A 21,596-nucleotide genomic window follows, 5' to 3' on the forward strand; every position below is an offset into this window, starting at 1 on the left:
CCATGCAATATTCTTTCAGTTGCAAGATGTTTGAGGGTTTTCTTGCATATATTGCCTGTTTCAAATCCCTCCACAACATTTAATTGGGATTAAAATCTATGCTTTGACTAGAACATTCTATAACCATTCCTTAGTGGATTTGCTACTGTGCTTAGGATCATTATCCTGTTGAAAGGTTCACTTTCAGTTTAACTTGATCTTTTAGACAGATGGCCTCAGATTATCTCTAAGAATTCTTTGATATGATGTAGAATTCATAGTTGAATCAACAAATGCAAGCTGTTCAGTTTTTGAGGCAGTGAAGAACCCCAAACCATAACATTTCCACCACTGTGCTTCACAGTTGGTATGAGGTGCTTCTCCTGAAAAGCTGTGCCAAACATGTATGCTGTTATTGTGGCCAAACAATTATATCTTTGATTCGTCTGTCCAGAGCACATTATTCCAAAAGGCCTGGTCTTTGCCTGTATGCTCACTGGCAAACTGTAGTCTTGCTCTAATGTCCTTTTAGACAGCAAAGGCTTTTTCCTGGCACGCCTCCCAGGCAGGTCAAATTTGTGCAATATCTTTCTGATTGAAGAAGCATGCACTTTGACACAAACAGTTGCAAGACTTACTAGCAGATCCTGTAATGAAATTTTGGGGTTATTGGAGATTTCCTTTTGCATCAGATGGTCTGCTCTTGGGCTGAATTTGCTGAGACGGCCAGTCCTGGACAAATTGGCAGTTGTTTGAAATCTGCACCATTTGTAGATGATTTTCCTTACATGGGAATAATGTATTTCAAATAATTTGGAGATCTTTTTAAATCCCTTGCCAGACTCTTAGACATTCACAACGTTTTTTCTAAAGGCCTTACAGAACTCTAGATCTTGGCATGATGACACTACACACCTCAATATCAAAATGAACACCAGACACTAGATATGAGAGCAGTATAAATAAGACAGGCTCCACCTGCACTCCCTAAGCAGGTTCTAATCACTGTCACCAATCCCAATCCTGAACACCTGATTATAATTTTATGGATTTGAAGGTGTGATAAATGTAGGGGTGTACTTACTTTTTTAAAGCATTTTTTGTTCATTTAAATTGTGAAAATTACTACAAAATGTCAATTTTATGTGTCATTTGATAGTGTATCACCTTTATTAATAAGCACTGTTTCAAAGAGAATCAAATATTTACTTTCCAAATAGGTAAAAAAAAATTTTTTAAAAAAGCCAACAATTTCCATGGGGTATACCTATTTTTTCACATGACTTTCATATGGTTAAAATGTGCAGTTGTGTAACCAAGAAATTCATCATGGTTTTCACATGAAGTTTATTTTGTTGAAGTTATCAACTGTTCACTGATGGAAACTTGAGTGCAAAACTGTTCGTGGCAATTGCAATCCTAAAGCTATCATAGCATAGCAATTGTAGTCCTAAGCCATTGTTGCAAAACTGTTTGTAGCAATTACAGTCCAAATCCATTTTCATGCTTTTTAAATGGTACCATCCACAGTAATCTCATGTATCTTTAGACTGTCCGTGTGGTTCCATCCTCAGCAACAGCGAGTGATTTCTCAGTGATGAGAACTCCAACCAGACGTACGGCATCAGGATGGATCAGGCAGGTCCGGAGAGCAGAAAGGGTCAGGAACACTGGTATCTCAGGAGTAGCATGTGTAGCTCGAGAAAGAGAGAGAGAGAGAGAGAGAGAGAGAGAGAGAATGAATGAATGAGATGTTTTAGGAGATTCACCCTTAAAGAAATCCAGGCATGAATGTTGACCTTCACGCCTGTTACTTAGGGGTTAGAATGGAAGTAAATTCTCCATGAGCATCTGCTTCAGGTCCCTTGCTGTGTAAAAGAGAGGTGGTCTGCATGTGTACTCATCTAAAACAGGCCGCCACATCTCCTCTACGTTGTTTACTTTATTAATTAGTCTTTTAAATTTGCTGTGAAGCCCTGAGAGGTTAATTAACGTCAGCTTCCGAATGGTTCCACTCAACGGATCCGTGGAGATTGGAGTGAGGCGTCAAGACGTTTCCCGCCAGCAGCCCTAGACAGGAGTGTGTGTCTTGAGCATGTGTGAAGTGATGAAATGTGTGTTTATGTATGTATGTGTGTGTGTGTGTGTACGTCTGAGATATAATGCTCTTCCGCTACATTTAAAGAGTTACACAATATTGACCTATTTGAAAAACAGGAAGATAATGGAGAAGATGTCAACAAGTGTGTGTGTAGGCCGTGTGTGTCGGGTTTCACAAATCATACCCACATGGATGATTTTGTGACTGCTGCTTTGATTATCATGCCTCTTAATGCTCTCAGGGAAGCAATAAAGTTGGAGGGCAGGTGCCACGGTGAGAAAAAGATGTATAGTATGTAGGTTGTGGATGGAAAGAGCTGGAATTCAGGTAATAGATATGCATTTTATCAGTGCACTGTAATGAAATGCATAACTTTGACATCCAAGGTTTTTTTTATGATTTTTTTTTTCTTTTTGCATTAAAAATGTAAAAAAAAAAATAATAATAATAAATAAATAAAGCATTTTTCTCATCACCATGTCCAAAACAATTTTCTGCTTGGCTCACCCTGCATAGAGAGCAATTGAGTATACCAAAGCGCTGTGCTAACTGATCGTGATTGCATTCCTGTAGGATCTGAGAGAGAGAGAGAGAGAGAGAGAGAGAGAGAAGCCTTGGGGAATTCATCCACCTCTCTCTGTGTCTAATGTCTTCAGTGCTGACTGTCATTAGGACCAGCATTAACAACATTAATGTTGGAGAGAGAGAGAGAGAGAGAGAGAGAGAGAGAGAATGAATATATATGAAGAGGCAGAGGCGAGCAACATAAAATTAGAACAGTAGAGACAAATAGAGATGGCAGTGCTGAATGTGCTGCACGTTATGGAAGTGTCACTTTTATTCTTCTTTATTTCTTTCTCTTATTCACACTTTCCTTCACCACTTCCACCAGCCTCATCTGCCAGCAAGCTGATATGAATTAGGAATTAGTGCATTCCTGAACAAAAATACATTACCTAAATAAGAACTATGCTTCATGCTGTAAAAAAGAAAATCCAACATGATGTATAGTAAGGCACCAGGAAATTCCTATCAGGTTAGTAGATGTCTCATCTCTAACTGTCATGGTGCTAAACAGTCACTGCTGTGTTTGAAAATTTGGACATTAACTCTCCCAGACATGAATCATTATACCTATTCCCTGTAGTCTTTTCAGATGTTTAGCACTCATTATGGAGACATAGGAGGCATGAGAGAATACAGCGTCCTTTATGCGGTCATGTCTGGAGCAGATGATGGTCAAATTAACCAAGCTGCGTTGAAGAAGTGTCCCTGCGATGCTCTGACCGCTATTTGTCACTCTCGATTAAATCTTGTGTCAGTTAGAGGAACACTTGCTTTCTGTAGATGAATCTGAAGATCAGACTATTCGTAGTTTTGTTAAATATCCTACAAGAATTTACTTTTTTTCTAGGTTGTCATGTACTTTTTCATCTTATTTTGTGGTTTCACTCAACCCCTGTCCTGTAGTTTTTTATTATTATTATTATTTATTATTATTATGTATTTATTTATTATACTGGGACCATGGTGGCTTAGTGGTTTGCATGTTTGCCTCACACCTCCAGGGTTGGGGGTTCTATTCCCACCATCACCCTTTGTATGCAGAGCTTGCATGTTCTCCATGTGCTTTGGGGGTTTCCTCTCGGTACATCGGTTTCCTCTCCAGTCCACAGACATGCTGTGGGCTGATTGGCATTTCCAAATTGTCCATATTGTATGAATGTGTGTGTGAGTGTGTGGTGATTTTGCCCTGCGATGGGTTGGCACCCCATCCAAGGTGTCCTCCACCTCATGCCACAAGTTCCCTGGGATATACTCCAGGCCTCCCCACAACCCTGTGCAGGATAAGCGGTACAGTGGATGGATGGATGAATTATTTATCTCGAGTACTGTCTCGACCCTATTATTGCTCTTTCTCTCTCTCTCTCTCTCTCTCTCTGTTGCTCACTCGTCCCAGTGTTTTGCATCTTTTCTTTGAGTAGAGTGGAGTGGAGTGGTGCACTCCTTGGCACTCACCCAGTATCTTTGTGCCTGGCTATGAAGGCTTTTTTTTTCTTTTCTTTTTTACACAGTATTCTTCCCCAAACCAGCTGCTTTAATGTAACCAGCATATTGCTGTGTGGCTCTCTATAGCTATTTCAACAAGGAGTGCTATTCGAGAATAAATTGTCTGTCTCTGAATTAGCACTAATTACCAGATTTTTGGGGGCTCTACAGCATCATAATTGGGTATAGTACGCATAGCTTCCAGCTGGGTGCTGGAAGACTGGTGTGGGTGGGTGTGTATGGTGATGGTGGTGGTGTTGTTTTTTGGTGGGGGAGTGGTTTATGGAAGAGAAGTGCATTAAGGGTGCAGTTTAGAGGCAGTGCAGACATAAGGCTTTATCTTGGAGAACTGTTCTAGTGATTGGGCAGGAAGGAACCTTGGTAGGCCTTTTGAGCTCGCATTGTGCTCGCCAAAACACTCTTGGAGAAATGAATCCCAGATAATAACGAGAACGGCGTGAGGACGGAATGAAAGCGGCTCTTTCGCAACATGCAGCTGGATCATCAGCAGAACCTAATGAAGGTGGAGACGTCCCACTGGTTTTATATTGTCTGTCTCACACACACATGCGAATGGCAATTAACACCCACCACCATCCACTTCTATACACATACACACGTGTCCATAAAAAAATTTAAGGAATTAGCACTTTGAGATTAACACCTGGTGACTCAATAAATGCAGGTGAATGTATGTGATGCTCAGATACCTTTAGCTGGTAGCTTTATGGTGCTGCTTATCAGATAAAAATGATCTTTATTATGAAGTCTGTTTTTGGCATTACATCTCTTTGTACATGGGCAGCACAGTAGGTCAGCATGTAGTGTTGCTGCCTCACAGCTCCAGGGTCCTGAGCTCAGATTACTGTCAGTGAAGGGTTTCTGTACATGTTCTCCATGTGTGCACATGAATTTCTTCCCACCTCTCAAAACATGCATGGATTGATACATTTGCTGTACATTTACATTTATGGCATTTGGCAGACGCCCTTATCCAGAGCAATTTACAGACGTGCTTTGACCTCTCTATCAATAAATTATAAATTGCCCCAGATATGAATTTGTGTGTGTATGTGATGGACCATCCCAGGTGTACTACTGCCTCATGCCCAGTGTTCCTGGGATAGGATCCGGATCTACCGTGCCCCTGACCAGGATAAAGATGATTGATTGAATGAATGAATGAATGAATGAATCTCCTTCTGCGAGTCAGTTTAGGAGACAGATTAGGAGATTAGAGAAGAGTCTGAAGAGGAAAATCATAATGAAAAGCAAGAAGAAGGGCATAATGAAGCTCCTTCAATAAAACATGGTGTCTCAGGTATGCAAACTCAGCTGACAAGCTAATATATTTGCCAAAACTGTCAGTGTTAGCTATGTGGGGTTTTTAAAATATTCAATTAATTATCTAACTTAGCTGGAGAGCAAATTTGCACAAATGTTATTTCTGTAATGAGCTGTATGTTTGTTTCAGCAGCAGAGAATAAATGAATAATTAATATATTAACTGATTGATTTGACTCTTACAAATGTATTGTGCAGGCATTTTATAAGCTGTATACCTGTATATTTTTTTACATTTGGCATGGCAGTGTTTTAACCGAGTTACTTAAAGCCGCACTGGCCGGTGAGCAACAAAGTTAATCTGAAGCATTGCATGGTATCCTTAACTCCTGGAAAGATGGAAGACCTTTTGCGGTCATTCTTCTCAGACAGGACGCTTGAAATCTTTTCTTTTTTTTTGGGATGGGGGTTGTTCTTGCTAATTCTCTGGATATATGAAGGACTAGTATACAGCATACACAGAGCTGACGGTCGAACCATAGAGAGGAGGAGGAGAATTGGAAGCCACCAATGCAGCCATTGCTTCTTGATAAGTCTTCTGGTTATGTGCAGTAGTTAAACCTAGCAAGCAATGGTCGAAAACATCTAAGAGCATGTTTAATGCATTCTAGCAAGTTATTTGTGGAATGCAAAAGTGTGTATGTATTCAGCTTTTTTATTCTACGTTGAAATGGAGGATTAGGGAGCATGCTGTATTAAAAGTGTGAGGATCTTGAATGCAAGCTGAACGACCGAGCTGACTAAACCAGCTCAGGTCAGCATGAATTCCAAGCTAATTCCAGCTGGTTAGTGCATGACCATGCTGACTAACTAGCAAGATGCTTGCTAGTCATGCAGGTGACTAATTGTGCTGGTCTAAACCACTTTTATGCAACACCAATAGAAAAATAGGGAAAGTTTTTAAGAGTTGACTTTGGCACGCGAAGATTGAGTGCATATACGAAGTGAATCCCCCTACTCACTCTCTCTCTCTCTCTCTCTCTCTCTCTCTCTCTCTCACACACACACATACACACACACACACACACACAACACTGATAAAAGCATCTATCCATTCCCACAGAGCATCGGCTAATGGCAGCACAGCACCGGAGCTGCACCCAAGAGAGGAAGAGGCAGAGAGAGAGGATGAGGGAGAGAGAGAGAAAAAGAGAGAGAGAGAAATGGAAGGAGGGAGGGTTTCCAGCTTTCTCACACTCAGCTCTTAGCTGACAGAAGGAGTGCACGAGGAGACAAGTGTGTGTTACAGATGCCGATGAGGCAGCGTGTGAGAGTGTGAGAGTGGAAACGGGTGAGACAAAGACAGACAGCGAGGGGACACATGTGGCTCACATCCTCTGCTCTTATTATGGATGGGTGAAATAAAGTCACTATGGAGACAGGAGATGGTAAGAGACTTGTAGTGTTGGTAGAAGTTTGATTTGTGCATCTTTAATTACAGATCACGTTTGTTATTCTGCGAAGTACGTCTCAAGCTGATTTCGAGTTAATGACGCATTCTGGGAAATTATTGATTGAGGGGAAAGACAGGCTGGAAATTGTTTTGGTAGGCATCATGATCAAGATGATGGTGGTTATTGGTGTGGGATTGTGGGATATGTAGTCCCTGATAAAACAGCAGGATATAAAACAGCATGTTGCGCTCTAAAGTCATCTCCATGCTCCTTCTGTTTTGTTTGCAGATATCGATTCAAGGCTTAGACAATATTGATTCGAGTGTGCTATTGTGCTAGAATGCATTTCTCAGTAAAGGTCTGATTATGCCTTGATATGCAATGTAAACACAAAGCTATGCAATTAGGATTTATTTTAGATAAATGCATGTGTGTGTGTTGGAATTAAAAACAAATGACACATTTACATGACATATATATATATATATATATACAGTGTGTGTGTATGTATGTATATATTGCCAGTCTTCTACATTGTAAATAAAGACTACTGTGCACCTTTATTATTATTATTGTTGTTGTTGTTTATCATGAGCTGATGATGACTCATAGGCACATTAAGACTTGTGTAATTAGGAGATAAGCTGTGCCATGGCAGGTCACTCTAATGAGACTCGCTGCTCTGTCTGTGTGAGTTTCCCCCTCAGTCAGGTCCAATCACATGTAGTTAATCAGCAGATGGGGTTAGTTACCACTAGGTTAATGACGCACATTAATATGTTGCTAATATACCCCGGGTCATGCAGTAATTAAAAATCTCATTTTCAACTCTGAGCTTAGAAGGCTCTGACGCTCCTTCATCTTAACTGTATATCATGTACTGCAGGGGTCTGGAAGGGAGGTGGGGGCGATGACGTAGGGCTGACCGGGGGGGGGGGGGGGGGTGTCTTATCTCTTATTTGTTCTGTATTCTCTCAGGTTACTTCTGTGTGTTTGTGTGTCTGTGTGTGAGAGCACCATATCAGGGATGTTGCATCAGGTGTACACCATTAAACAAACATCTGTGCACAGGGAGCAGGATCTCTCCTCAGGGTCAGCTGATGCAAAGTGCTACTGCATTTAAATCATGACTCTACTGTTACCTATAGTACGTGTGTGTCTGTATTAAGAACATAGATTGATCACTATGGATTAAACAGTGCATTTTTGAGCCTGTTCTCTTTAAACGACCTAATTGATCCCGTTCGTGTTACCACGGAGAGTAAATTTAAAAGCATGTATATACTTAGAACAATAGAAATCTGTTGCTGAATTACAATAAAATGTTTCGATATGCAATTACGTACAATGACTACAACTGTTACGCATTAACAAGAAAGATCTTTAACAAGAAAGGATGAGAGAGTTATGAAAGAATGTCATACAGCTCTTAATTCCAGTTATTTAAGATATCCTAAAGGTTTGGGATGTGCATTTGTAATCAGAGCACCACAACATTAGCAATGCATAACCACATAATACTTTTAACTGAAGACTTCATGAAAGCATTCGGAAAAAGAAATGTGTTTTGAGTAAATGCTCATTGACTGCCCCAACAACCACCATTAAGTTTTAGTAAATGGGTCTTCTGTGCTCTCTCTCTCTCTCTCTCTCTCTCTCGCAGTATACTATACATCCACACTTCAGGCTAGACTGAAAAAGACTGAAGTATTCCATTAATGAGAAAAAAAAGACCTGCTAGGTCTTTATCTATTACTCATTACTCAATATTTTTTATTATATTAAATAACTAGAGCATGTCCATCCTTCCCACAGTTTTAGTAAGACACACCGATTCAAAGCTTTCCTCAGCCCACTCTAGCTTATTACCGCTGAATATTACATTACCGAGATCCGACTCCCAAATTCAGTGATGTGCTGCAACCGTGACCAAACACTTCACAGCCATCACGTCAGTTCAGTTATTCTGTATCCATGGATTATCATCATTACCTACTCGTGAGAGAGTAATAATAATAAAAACCAATATTTTAAGGGCCTGGTGAGAAATGAAAGAAAATGGATGATGACGGAGGGCAAAGAAAACAGTACAGAAAATCAAGGACCGTCACGTGGAAAACAAGTCTCTAACACTTTAAGGAAAGGTAGGGCAAAATCGTCACGCTGGAATTTTCTTAAACTGACAAAAAAGGGGTTTTGTTTTTAGAAATGACAGAAAGGGGGTTCTAGAGACAAGACTTGAAGAGATGTAGGGCAGGAGACAGAGCAAGGAATCTGAAGATGTTTTTTTTTTTCATTCTCATGTCTTTTTGCGATCATAAAAAATAGAGTGGTACGCCAGAGACCATAAAAGCGGGCTAGAACGCAATTAGCAATTCAGATCCACGATGCGTTCTCATGAGTGGCTGACATAAGCAAACATTTTAAGGGCCTAGAGAGAAGTGATGAGAGAAATGGTGCCGTGAGAGGACTCGGTGAGCGTGGAGTCAGCAGTTTGAACCAGAGCTCGGTTTATTCAGCAGCACTGTGGCGCTGTAGCTGTGATATCATGATCTGTCAGCATGAGTTTGACTGTATCTCAGTATCTGGTAGTGACTACAGTTAGGAGACACATGTTCATAGCTTCCAGTTTGACTCACACCTTCTATGTTCTACACAATGCAGATTGGGAGCTGTATAGAGTGTGGAGTATAGTGTGTGACTAAAAGGAAGCTCACACGTTACCTCCACACTCACCGAGATACAGAGAAAGCTCACATGTAAAGTAGCACCAAGAAGAATACCAGAGTTATTCCACGCAGCACTGACATTAACATGAAGGCATCAAACAGCATCAAAGAGCTATCCAGATAAGTCTGGGGCAAAGTTCTGGTTTGGTTATAAGAAAATATCCCCGAATTCGAACAGCTCACAGAACACCATTAAATCTGATTTTATTTATATATATATATATATATATATATATATATATATATATATATATATATATATATATAATATATGCGCCATCCGCAGGTCAGAAAGTCGACCAACATTCATTGATCGGTAAGAACCGGGTAACTCGTATGGATCAGTCAGACAAGCAACCAAGGAGGCAACTTTTAACATGGTCACTACCACCACCATGCTTCACTTTGCTGATGGTTTAATTGCACTTCCAACATTGTATCTTCAAATCTTCAACAGACACATCCATATATTTCACCTAGTACGTTATAATGCCTCAGTTCTTTTAAAACGCATCATTTCTTTGAAACAAAACATACAAATCTTTCACATCTTTTAGACTGTAAGCTTTCCAGGTGACTGACAGCCCTTTAGTCACATCAAATTGTAAATTCACTATGAACACAATTTGACTTTACAAAATGTGCTATGATGTAATGCACCGAATCAATACAAAACACTCACATCGCTCATTTATCTCACTTGAACACTAATATCATAGTTGATTCTGTTTAATCTACTGAGTAAATTGTCATGGTTGTCATGTCATGAAACGCCATGATTGATCATGATTAAAATAGTCCTGTTTTCACATACTTTTTTCCTCTCTTTTGGTCACGTTTTTGTTAACAAACAAGTTGCAGAGACGCACATGAGACTTAGGTAGTTTTCACACTTGGCACGTTTGCGGCAGTCTGAATCCGAGTGCGATTGTTCACAGTGCCCGCCCTCAGCCTTGGTCTGGTTTCAGACTTACTTGATTCTATCGAGCCCTGGTGCATTTGCATTCATCCTACATCATCACAAACACGCATTGACAACACAACATGACTCACCTTTTTTTATGCACAGCTGATATTATGTACCTCTTCTGTGTCCCACAACGTTCCCGTGCCACTCATGGTACACGTGTTGTGGAAATGAATGCTGTCGTGATTGCCAAAAACACACACACAGGTTGCTTTACTTCCTGAACAATTGCGGACCCGAGTACAAGTTGCTTTCATATTCAGGGGAATCGTGGCACAGTTACAGTGCAACCGAACTCAGACCACCTCCTACAGGTGGTCTCAGGCGGGTTCGGAACCGTTGTGCGCTTCCTGGTCCGCATGACAGCTTTCACATTATCGATTTTTTTATGCAAACCGTGCTCTGTTTCAGACTAAACTGCCAGTATGAATGCCCCCTCAGTGTAGCTGACAAAAAATGGTTTATTGTTGTTCTAACACAAAGAGAAATGTGAAATTTTACAGTTTGAGAGCACAGCTGGATGGCCCATTAAATGCTTTATTAAAAACTCTTTCACAACAGTGTTTAAAAAGTAAACATTTTGTTGCTAATATATGATGCAACATATCTAGTCTTGAGAGGAAACTGTAAACTGTTGCCAAGCAATTGTATGCGTGTGTGTGTGTGCGCGCATACACAAACCCACAGTGTGAGAAAGATAAATAGAGAATTTGTGAGGCTTAAAGACAGACCAGTTTTAGACTGAGGAGAAGATTTAACACTTAAGTGAACGGATGTGTATCTCCCACTTCTGAGGCGGAGTTAGGTGGTCGCTTATTTCCATTCTGTTCATTAAAAGGACCGTGTACAATCCATAGTTATATCAACAATCCACATCAACAACTCGGATGTAATTTATATGGTAATACAGTGAGAGAAGTGGCTTGAGCATAATAGATAATCAGCAGTGTGAATGTGAACATATGTGATGGTGACTATATGTGCATGAAATGGAATCTTCTCCTGAGTACCCACTCCTGGTTAGTCATCGTGGGCTATGGATACAGAGACGGTCTCTGTAAGATCTTAGCAGCTTTAAAGGAGATATTTAAATCGGTGAATAAGTGAGAAAAAAGGAAACAATTAGCAGTTCTGTTATTTCAGCATTGTTGAAAAGGTAAGCTTTCTTGGTAAGCCTAGATCTCCATTTATCTCCAGAGATCTGTTTGGCCATTCAGTTACAAGGACCGCTTCTCCTTGACACGCGTCTTCCAGTTGCACAAGGCTTTACCTAGATGGAATTTTCTTTTAAAGTAATACAAAAGATCTGTGTAAAGGCTGGTGCTTGTCCTAAAGGATGGATTTGACATTTAGAGACAAGTCTTTGTTTGTTATAATTGTCCTTCCTTCAATAAAATGTTTGCCTATATCCAGTTTGTAGCAGCTCACACAAACGCAACATGAGAAATTAATAAAACGGTTTATATACAACAGCAATTCCAAAAAAGTTGGGACGCTGTAATGTAAAATGTAAATAAAAACAGAATGCAATGATTTTCATTGCAATGAAATCGCATAAAATCATATGTTGTTCACAATAGAACATAGAAAACATATCAAATGTTTAAAGTGAGGAAATGTACCATTTTAAGAAAAAAAATAAGATAATTTAGAATTTGATGGCTGCAACACGTCTCAAATAAGTTGGGACGGGGCAACAAAAGTCTGGAAAAGTAAATGTTACTAAAAAGAAACAGCTGGAGGAACATTTTGTAACTATTTAAGTAAATTGGCAACAGGTCAGTAACGTGATTTGGTATAGAGAGAGTATCTTAGAGAGGCAGAGCCTTTCAGAAGTAAAGATGGGATGGAATCTGGATGGAAGCATTTGTTGCTCAGAAACCTGTATATACCTTTCAGCATTGATGGTGTCTTTCCAGATGTGCAAGCTGCCTATTCCATAGGCACTACTGCAACCCCATACCATCAGAGATGCAGGCTTTTGAACTGAGCGCTGATAAAAAGCCGGATGGTCCCTCTCTTTAGTCCTCTTTAGTTTAGAGGACGCGGTGTCCATGGTTTCCAAAAAGAATTTCAAATTTTGATTCGTCTGACCACAGAACAGTTTTCCACTTTGCCTCAGTCCATTTTAAATGAGCTTTGGCCCAGAGAAGACTGCAGAGTTTCTGGATCATGTTCACATATGGCTTCTTCTTTGCATGATGGAGCTTTAACCAGAATTTATGGATGGCACGGCAAACTGTGTTCACAGACAATGAGTTCTGAGCCCGTGCAGTGATTTCCATTACAGAATCATACAGAAGCCTGTTTTTAATGCAGTGCCGCCTGAGGGCGCGAAGATCACCGGCATGCAATACTGATTTTCATCCTTGTCCCTCGTGCACAGAGACTCCTCCAGATTCTCAGAATCTTTTGATGATGATATGTACTGTAGATGATGATATATTTATATTCTTAGCAATTTTACATTGAGGAAGATTATTCTGAAATTGTTCCACAAATTGTAGACGTAGTTTTTGGCAGATTGGCAATCCTCTGCCCATCTTTACTTCTGATAGACTCTGCCTCTCTAAGATACTCTTTTTATACCCAATCATGTCACTGACCTGTTGCCAATTTATCTCCAGCTGTTTCTTTTCAGCAACACGTACTTTTCCAGCCTTTTGTTGCCCCGTCCCTGTGTTATGGCCATCAAATTCAAAATTACCTTGTTTTTGTTTTTTGTTTGTTTTGGTTTTTTTTATGTAAAATGGTACATTTACTCAGTTTAAGCATTTGATATGTTTTCTATATTCTGTTGTCAATAACATCTGGGTTTATGAGATTTGCAAATCATTGCATTCTGTTTTTATTTATATTTTAGCATCCCAAGTTTTTTGGAATTGGGGTTGTACATACATACAAATTTAAAACACATGCAGCACTACCAGTACAGTATAGTAGATCATGATGTTAGTTCCATTAGTTCTTTATTGTGCTCTCTGTGTGTGCAGGTCTCAGTTCTTTCATTCTTGCTTTCTTTTTCTTTCTTGTTTGACTATGTAAAGCCATACATATCCCTTTTTTCTCTACAAAATATAAACTTTGTTTGCAAGATTCCTCACAGGTATTCTTCACAGCCTCATGAGGAGACATGTTCTGTTAAATTACTGAAAATAATTTCAGTGAGCATGTATAGTGTGCAGGTATTCCCATTGCGTTTGCATATGTTTACATTTCCTTTTTTATTTCTTTGTTTCCACCTATAAATTTTCTGAAGAGCCACAGTAGTGCTGTGAAGTGCTGTTCAGCTTCAGATAAGTGGATTTGATTTGTATTTCCTCCAGTTGGTCTTATGCTGAGTTGTTTTGGGAGGATTACGGTATAGTTGTAAGCTAGAGGGGTTGCATGTTCTGAGTAAAGGAAGTCAAATATCAAAAGTAATTGTTTGGGGAATAATGTGTAAATTATCTGGTAAGAACAAAGATTTAAGAAAATAAATGGCAACTTTTTAATTAAAGCAAACAGTTTTTTATGCTCAAGCTTTGCTATGGTCAGAATAGTGCTTACTCTCTATATTTACTCTCTATCTTTCATACCCACACACACACACACTCACTCACACACACACTCACTCACACACACACAGTTGTCAGTCCTGTTGTACAGCACTGTGGTAACCACACTAACACATGTGGACTCCAAGCATGAATGCAGTCATTTGCATCAGCAAGATAGCTTCAAAGTGTTCATGAGGCTGGAGGGCTGATAGTGTTGTAGTGATACAGTGATTTGGGATGCAGTGGTAACAGTGAGATACTTGCAGTTCTGACATGGACACAGTGAGGTACAGTATAGGGAGGTGGTAGCTAAGTGTTTAAGATGTTAGACTACTGATTGGAAGATCGTTAGTTGAAATCCCAGCACTCCCAGGCTGCCACTGCTGAACCCTTAAGCAAGGCCCTTAGCCTTCAACTGCTCTATTGTATAAATGAGAGAAAAGTTGCCCTGGATAAGGGCTTCTGCCAAATTCCATAAATGTAAACGTATTTGCATGGCGTAAATGTATTCAGACAGTGATACAGTGAGATATCCACAGATCTGACAGTGATGTAGTTATACAGGTGATACAGTGAAACGTGCAGTTCTGAGAGTAATACAGTAATACAGATATGCAAGGTTGCAGTGAGATATTTGCAGTGCTATTAGCAATACAATGACACAATGAGGTCTGATAGTAATGCAGTGGGACAGTTATGCAGTGACAGTCATGTATGGATGCGGTGATGTAGGGACGTGGTGACGTAGGGACGCGATGATGTAGGGAACGCGGTGATGTAGGGACGTGGGGATGTAGGGACGCGGTGATGTAGGGACGTGAGGATGTAGGGACGCGGTCATGTAGGGACGCCGTGATGTAGGAACGCGGTGATGTAGGGATGCAGTGATGCAGTCAAATTTTTGTCTCCCTCCTTTTTATCTCCTTCTGCTTGTCTCATTTTCCTTGGCAACTGTTTAGCCATTGGAAGTAGACTTGTTTTCAGTTGTCTCAGGTGACTTGTTTCTTCAATTTAATCATCCTGGTCCACTGCTGGTTTGTTGTAGTAGAATTCAAGGTGGTCATGTAATTTACTGAAGAATATAGAGGAAAGCGGAAAGAAAGAATGCGAATGAGAGAAAGGGAGGGAGAATATGGGGAAGAGATGATAAATTGCACTCATTAAGGTAGTAATTTGTCACTTTCCGTGTGACTGGGCTCCAGCTGTCACTCCTTGTGCTTTTTGGCCTCTTTGGCTCTCCATCTCCACACTGGACAGATGGGCGGAGAGAGGGAGCGTTGTGGCCTTGTACCAGACCGGGATGTGTGAGATGTTTGTGTGTGAAATAGGAATTAAACATCCCATAATAGAAATTTTAGCCTTGCATTCAGTATTTCAGAACCACCTATAGCTTTTGCTATAATAATAATAATAATAATAATAATAATAATACTCCTTAGTCTTAGTTCTGCAAAATCAACTTAGTGAAACAGTGTTCAACCAAAGTAATGGATAGCCGAGTCCTCGTGGCTTAAAAGTGATAGAGGTCAATGTGTGGCTGGCAGCTCTATTTAGCTATGATTTTCCAATCAGAAGCGTGAAATTCTTCAGAGCTCGGCTGCTTTTGTCACAGCATCATAGCAAAGATTCCATCGCATTACTCTATCTGGAGAGACATCCAAGGTCATATCCACATCAGAGCTTTCAATAACCGGAACAGCCTTCTCTTGATGAAGAGATTGGAAGTACAGAAAAGGACGGACAGAAAAGAAAAAAAGAATCATCTAGAGGATCATATGTCCCCCTCCCAACCTTTTGCTCTAATAACACAAAGCAATTTACACTGACCTTTATAGAAATGTACCAAAAGTAAATTACAATAGTTAAGAAATGCCCCTGAGCCTAATTGCAAAGGAGATTAAGTTTCCCATAATTGCTTTTGGCCATCTAATGCAATTTTTTTGGTTTTTTTTTTTTTTTTTTTGTGATTAAGGTGATTTAAGAATTTAATAACCCTCATTCAGTGTACACACACACACACACACGGTATACAGTGCACATACTACAAACATACACATATACATGCATTACTTCTGTGTTTGTTGCAGGGATACATGTTTTTGGGTCTTGATATTAATAGAGAAATGAGTATCCTGCTTAGTATTAATCAATCCGTAGCAACATGGAACATTTTATTTCGCTCAGTTTATGTTGGTCACTGCGATGTGCTGCTAGCAAATAAATGTTATGTTAAGATGGTATGGCATTTAAACAGTATCATTAATAGAGAGCGGCTGACCTGAGTGTGCAGAAGAGTATCGGCAAGCGCGGTCATTAAAAATGAATTGTATCTTGACTCACGAGCATGAGTGTAAACCCTGGAAGCATGCATATCTCAGTGCTCAGTGCTTGCAGAACCGAAGTCTCCAAACTCTTACACGTGACAGTTTCTCTGCCTGCTTAGTTTAAAAGACTGTGCTTACTGCATGCACAATTCACGGTGCCTTGCGCTCATTTTAAATGACCACGCTTACTGATCCTGGTCTGCACACTCGGGTCAGCTGCTCTCACACTCTCTATTAAAAAGACTGGTGTTTTATAAGGTTACTTGTAGGTATGCTGTGATTGCCATCATTAAAATCTGTGCCATTCCATGTCATCTGTTCATTACCGCTGTAATGTATATTATATCACATAGTATCAGATGTTGGATTCTGAGAAGTTTTTTAGCTAATGAGGACAATATCAGGCCAAGACCCAATATTTGAATTAATGCATCCATATTTTTTTGTCTACTGCCACTACACTTATTACTCTTATCTGTAATTTTATTATGCAGTCAGTTTCCCATGAAGGTCCAACATGATTCTGTGTGATAAAATGTCATTTGAAGTAGTATAAACAACATCTGTTAGAGAAATTTTCCCAATTAATTCAAGAAGACAAGTGGATGAGGTACTGTATAGCTAGAATAGAAAGCACTGCTCAGGATCATGCTACTCTGGTCCTCTGCAGAATTTGATTAATTTGGGCAATGTTGGGTTTATTCCTTTTAATTACAAGGCAACTTTGAGCCGTGATGTTATCTAACACCAGATCACCAGATCAGTAATTCATATTCATGTACTTTCTCTCTAAAGTCATCATAAAAAGAAAGACGTTCGACCTGTGGTACATGTTAAATGAGTGTGGCTTCCTGAATTTCTATGTTTCCAAAAGAGCAAGGAATCCTACTGGCTGAAAGTCTGTTACTTTCTGAATCAGAATCACACTTTTCGCCCCACCGCTTTAAGACCTGCAGTGCCTGCTGTCATGCCAAAAGGTGTTTGCCTGGCAAAAGAGCACCTCTGTGCATTTCATTATCTGTAAAGAACATTATAGAGTTAGTTCAAAGGGGTACGATGCTAATTGGAGAGATCACAAATAATAAGTTTGTAAAAATCACACATATAAACATACACTGTAGTAATAATTGCATTATTATTACTAATACACTTACTAACTTACTAATAACTAACTAATACACATGATAGTACTAATGTAATAATAATAATAATAATAATAATAATAATAGTCACTGCTCTAAATATAGATTTTATGGGTATAAATATATGTAAAACTATTTTGAACATGTTCAGGACTGTTCTAGATACAACACCAATTCAGAAAAAGTTGGGATAGCATGGAAAATGCAAAAAAATAAATAAATAAATAAAATAACACACAAAAAGAGTCATTTGAAAATTCAATTCACCCCGTACTATATTGAAAACACATTCTTAACATATTATTTGATGTTTTACTTTATGAATTTAATTTGTTTTTGAAAATATACACTCATTTCAAATCTGATGATTGCAACACATGCCAAAAAAGTTGGGACAGCCGACTGTTTAATACTGTGTAGGTCAGGACTGCAGGGAGGCTAGCACCCGCACACTCTGCTTACCCAACCATACGCTTGTAATGCGGGCAGAATGTGGTTTGGCTTTGTCCTGCTCTGGATGGCAGCATATGTTGCTCCAAAATGTGTACATATCTTTCTGCATTAATGGTGCCCTCTCAGATGTGCAAGTTACCCATGGGCACTAACACACCCCCATACCATGACAGATGCTGGCTATTGGACCTGATGCTGATAACAGCTTGTATGGTCCTTTTCCTCTTTGGCCCGGAGAACACGACGGCTGTTTTGTCCAAAAACTATTTGAAATGTTGACTCGTCAGACCACAAAACACGATTCCACTGTGCTACTGTCCATCTCAGATGAGACCGAGCCCAGGGAAGTCGACACTTCTGAACAATGTTGATGTATGGCTTCTGCTTTGCATAGTAAAGCCTTAACTTGCATCTGAGGATGCAGCGGCGAATGGTGTCGACTTACAAAGGTTTACCAAAGTATTCCCGAGCCCATGTCAGGATATCATTACAGACTCATGAGTGTTTTTAAGATAGTGACATCTGAGGGATCGGCGATCACGCACATTTAGAAGTGGTTTTTGGCCTTGAACCATCGCTACTCTTGAAGGGCTAGGAGTTTTTTGGAGGTTCCTTATATACTATGATTAGATGATTGCCTCACCTGTTTCACATCACCTTCTCATTTCAACTTGTCACATCGCTATTAGTCCTAAATTGCCCCTGTCCCAACTTTATTTCTAACCTGTTGCATGCATCAATAAACAGAAGGTTCTAAAATTTTAAAACATTTAAAACAAAGAAAGAAAATATTCAACATTGTCAGGTAATGGAGGCACAGAAGCACATGTAGGTGTGGCAGTTTAATGGCATAACAAATCCAAAGCAGTAGACAGAAGTCAATAAACATAAACAGGCAGCGGTCATGTGATCAGGCAAACAGTCCAAAGCAGGCAAGTCAGATATACAAAGTCGAGAGCGTAAACAAAGTCAAACCCAGAATAACACAACACGATTGAAAGGCCTGGTAACGAAATAGACAATGGCAACTCAATGTTTACTTCACAAAGTATGTGTGAACGAGCAGTCTCTTATCAAGGGTGGTTGGAGTGTATGTGTGATTGTAAACAGGTGTCACTAATTAGAACTCTGGAGATGGTGAACGTGTCCGTGTGTGTGTGTTTGGGAAGTGTAGTTGTCCTCAGCCATGCTTGTAGTTAGTGGTGCATTCTGGGAAATGTCGCTGGCTTGCGATGACCTGACAAACATCTTGAATATTTCATACTCAAGATTCTGCACTAGTTTTAAGCATATTGAAGCATGTGTTCAGGCGCACTCTGAAGGAATTTATCTAAAATGGATCAAAAAGTTTTGCACAACCATTAAAGCAAAACATGGGACATACCAAATACTAAGAGGCTCTGAAATTCATATAAATAGTTTAAAGATTCCACTTTTCACTCAAGTTTTTGTCAATATCATCATTTGTAATGAAAATTGTTGTGTTAAGCTAGAAAAGAATACAAATTAGAAGCATTTTTACTTGTGCTCTCAGACTTTTGGACCCCACTGTGAACGGTAATAAATGTGATGGAATATTTCAAAACAATAATAAATCACATACTGGTAATTTTGTATAAATATAAATGTAACTTTTCATCAATAAGGACAGGTATTTATATAGAACCGTATATAATGTTATTTGTATTTTTGTAGAACAATTGTCAGAAATCATGAACCGTCAGTCATCAAGATATAAGGAGTAATAAAATGCCATTAAGAATAAGTAGAAACAAGTCTGTAGTGAAAAAAACTATCCCTTCTCTTATACAGTTTAATGATTTAATTAGTTTGACTTATTTTCCTCAGGAAATGATTATATTTACAGTCTAAAGTCTGTACTGTTTGGTTGGTCTGAGGCATCTTTTGAATATTTTATATTTGAATGTCACTTCACTTAACTGTGTAAATGAAGTGGGTATGTTTTCTTTTACTTGGATAAGACTGTAGCTTTTTTACCAAATGAACTTGTACATATATTATTGAAATATATTTCACATACATGCATGTCATACATGAAATACAAATAATACACAGTTCATTGTTTCAGTTGCTTGCCTGTTGCTGAAACATGGCTTTGGGAGAATGAAAATTAGCACCTTGACAGTGTCAAAAAAAGATGACTAAGCCCAATGGTCAGCTACAATACATCATCTTTCTTATGGGGATCTAAAAACATGATGTTCTGCAAAACAGAAGGCTTCTCTTCCTGCACCTGATGCCTTGCATCAGGAAATCTGTAAAATAACGGCTTCACTGTAAGGTTGTATTTTGTGATTGCTCCTAGCACTTGTGTTAGGTTTCATCTCAAGCATTTTTTTCTAACTTAAGAAGGTTTTTTTTTTCCCCTATTATTTTTTTCTAGCTTAATAATGTGTTCAATTATTTTAATGACTGTTCCAAGGTGTCTACCCTCTCTGAACCCTTGTCTCTTTGATGTCAGCTACTGATTTTTTTTTTTTTTAATTCAGGTATTTAATCTATTTTTTTAAAAGAATTATTCTAAAATATTCAACTCTCTCCCTTTCTCTCTCTCTCTCCCTCTATCTCTCTCTCCCTCTCTCTCTCTCTCTCTCTCTCTTATTGAATTGACTCTCTGAATTCCCATATGTTTCAGGATTGAGTTACTTAGATCTCAGTAATCGCACGCTGGCTGTAAACATAGAGTGCTCTCCTCCTTTTCTCATCTTTCGTTATCTAACAGGACGCAGAGCCGCATCCCTGGGGTCTGCTTAGCTCTGCATATACTTCCTTACACAGCAGGAATTCAGTATATGCATTAACAGTACTTCATCTGGAGGCATCTGAGGTCAAAGTGTGTCTTAAGTAGGGGGGCACTAGAAAGAAGTAAAAGAAAGGTATCGGTCCTGTGTGTGTGTGTGTGTGTGTGTGTGTGTGTGTGTGTGTGTGTTTGTCTATGGTTTCTGGCGTGAGGATGTCACAAACCCTGCTCTGACACTGAGCATGTGGGTATGTCTGAGCTATAGACCAGTAGAGTCTTAAATCAATAACAGCATATTTGACTGCTCACAGTCACATGTGTATTGGCTGGTAGCAGTCATGCTTTCAGTGAGCCTGGTCTCTGCAGAGAGAGAGAGAGAGAGAGAGAGAGAGAGAGAGAGAGAGAGAGAGAGATGCATGTATGGATGAAAGTTGTATGAAGTAGTCTCAATGTACTTCAGCATTCAAAGTCTTTTATACTCTTTTAAAGTCTGTCTGGTCTCTTTTTTCTTTTTCTTCAGTCTTGATGTACATGAAAACACTTACAGACTTAAAGGCTTAAAGATGCATGAAAGTGTAATGCAGACCTCTGTGTGTGTGACGCATCAATCCTCTTGACAATATGGACTGCAAAAGCATTATAATTTCTCTCCGCTTCTTAATTCTAATTAAGAAGATGAAGGACAATATGTGATCATCTCGACTCTGAGGTCCGTATCTACACTGACAAGAATCTCAAAGAAATGCATCAACCAAAACACTCGTGCGTTAAGAGGTAAAAAAAAAAAAAAAAAAAAAAAAAAAGGTAGACTTGT

General features: G+C 39.3%; 1 protein-coding gene across 1 annotated transcript in view; it reads left to right on the top strand.

Annotated features, from left to right (window-relative positions):
- tenm2a (teneurin transmembrane protein 2a) overlaps positions 1 to 21,596 on the top strand; it is a 252,260-nt gene that overhangs the window by 137,171 nt on the left and 93,493 nt on the right. The gene's annotated exons all lie outside the window — the stretch shown is intronic.

This window comes from Ictalurus furcatus, chromosome 8 (assembly GCF_023375685.1).
Source record: "Ictalurus furcatus strain D&B chromosome 8, Billie_1.0, whole genome shotgun sequence".
Taxonomy (NCBI): domain Eukaryota; kingdom Metazoa; phylum Chordata; class Actinopteri; order Siluriformes; family Ictaluridae; genus Ictalurus; species Ictalurus furcatus.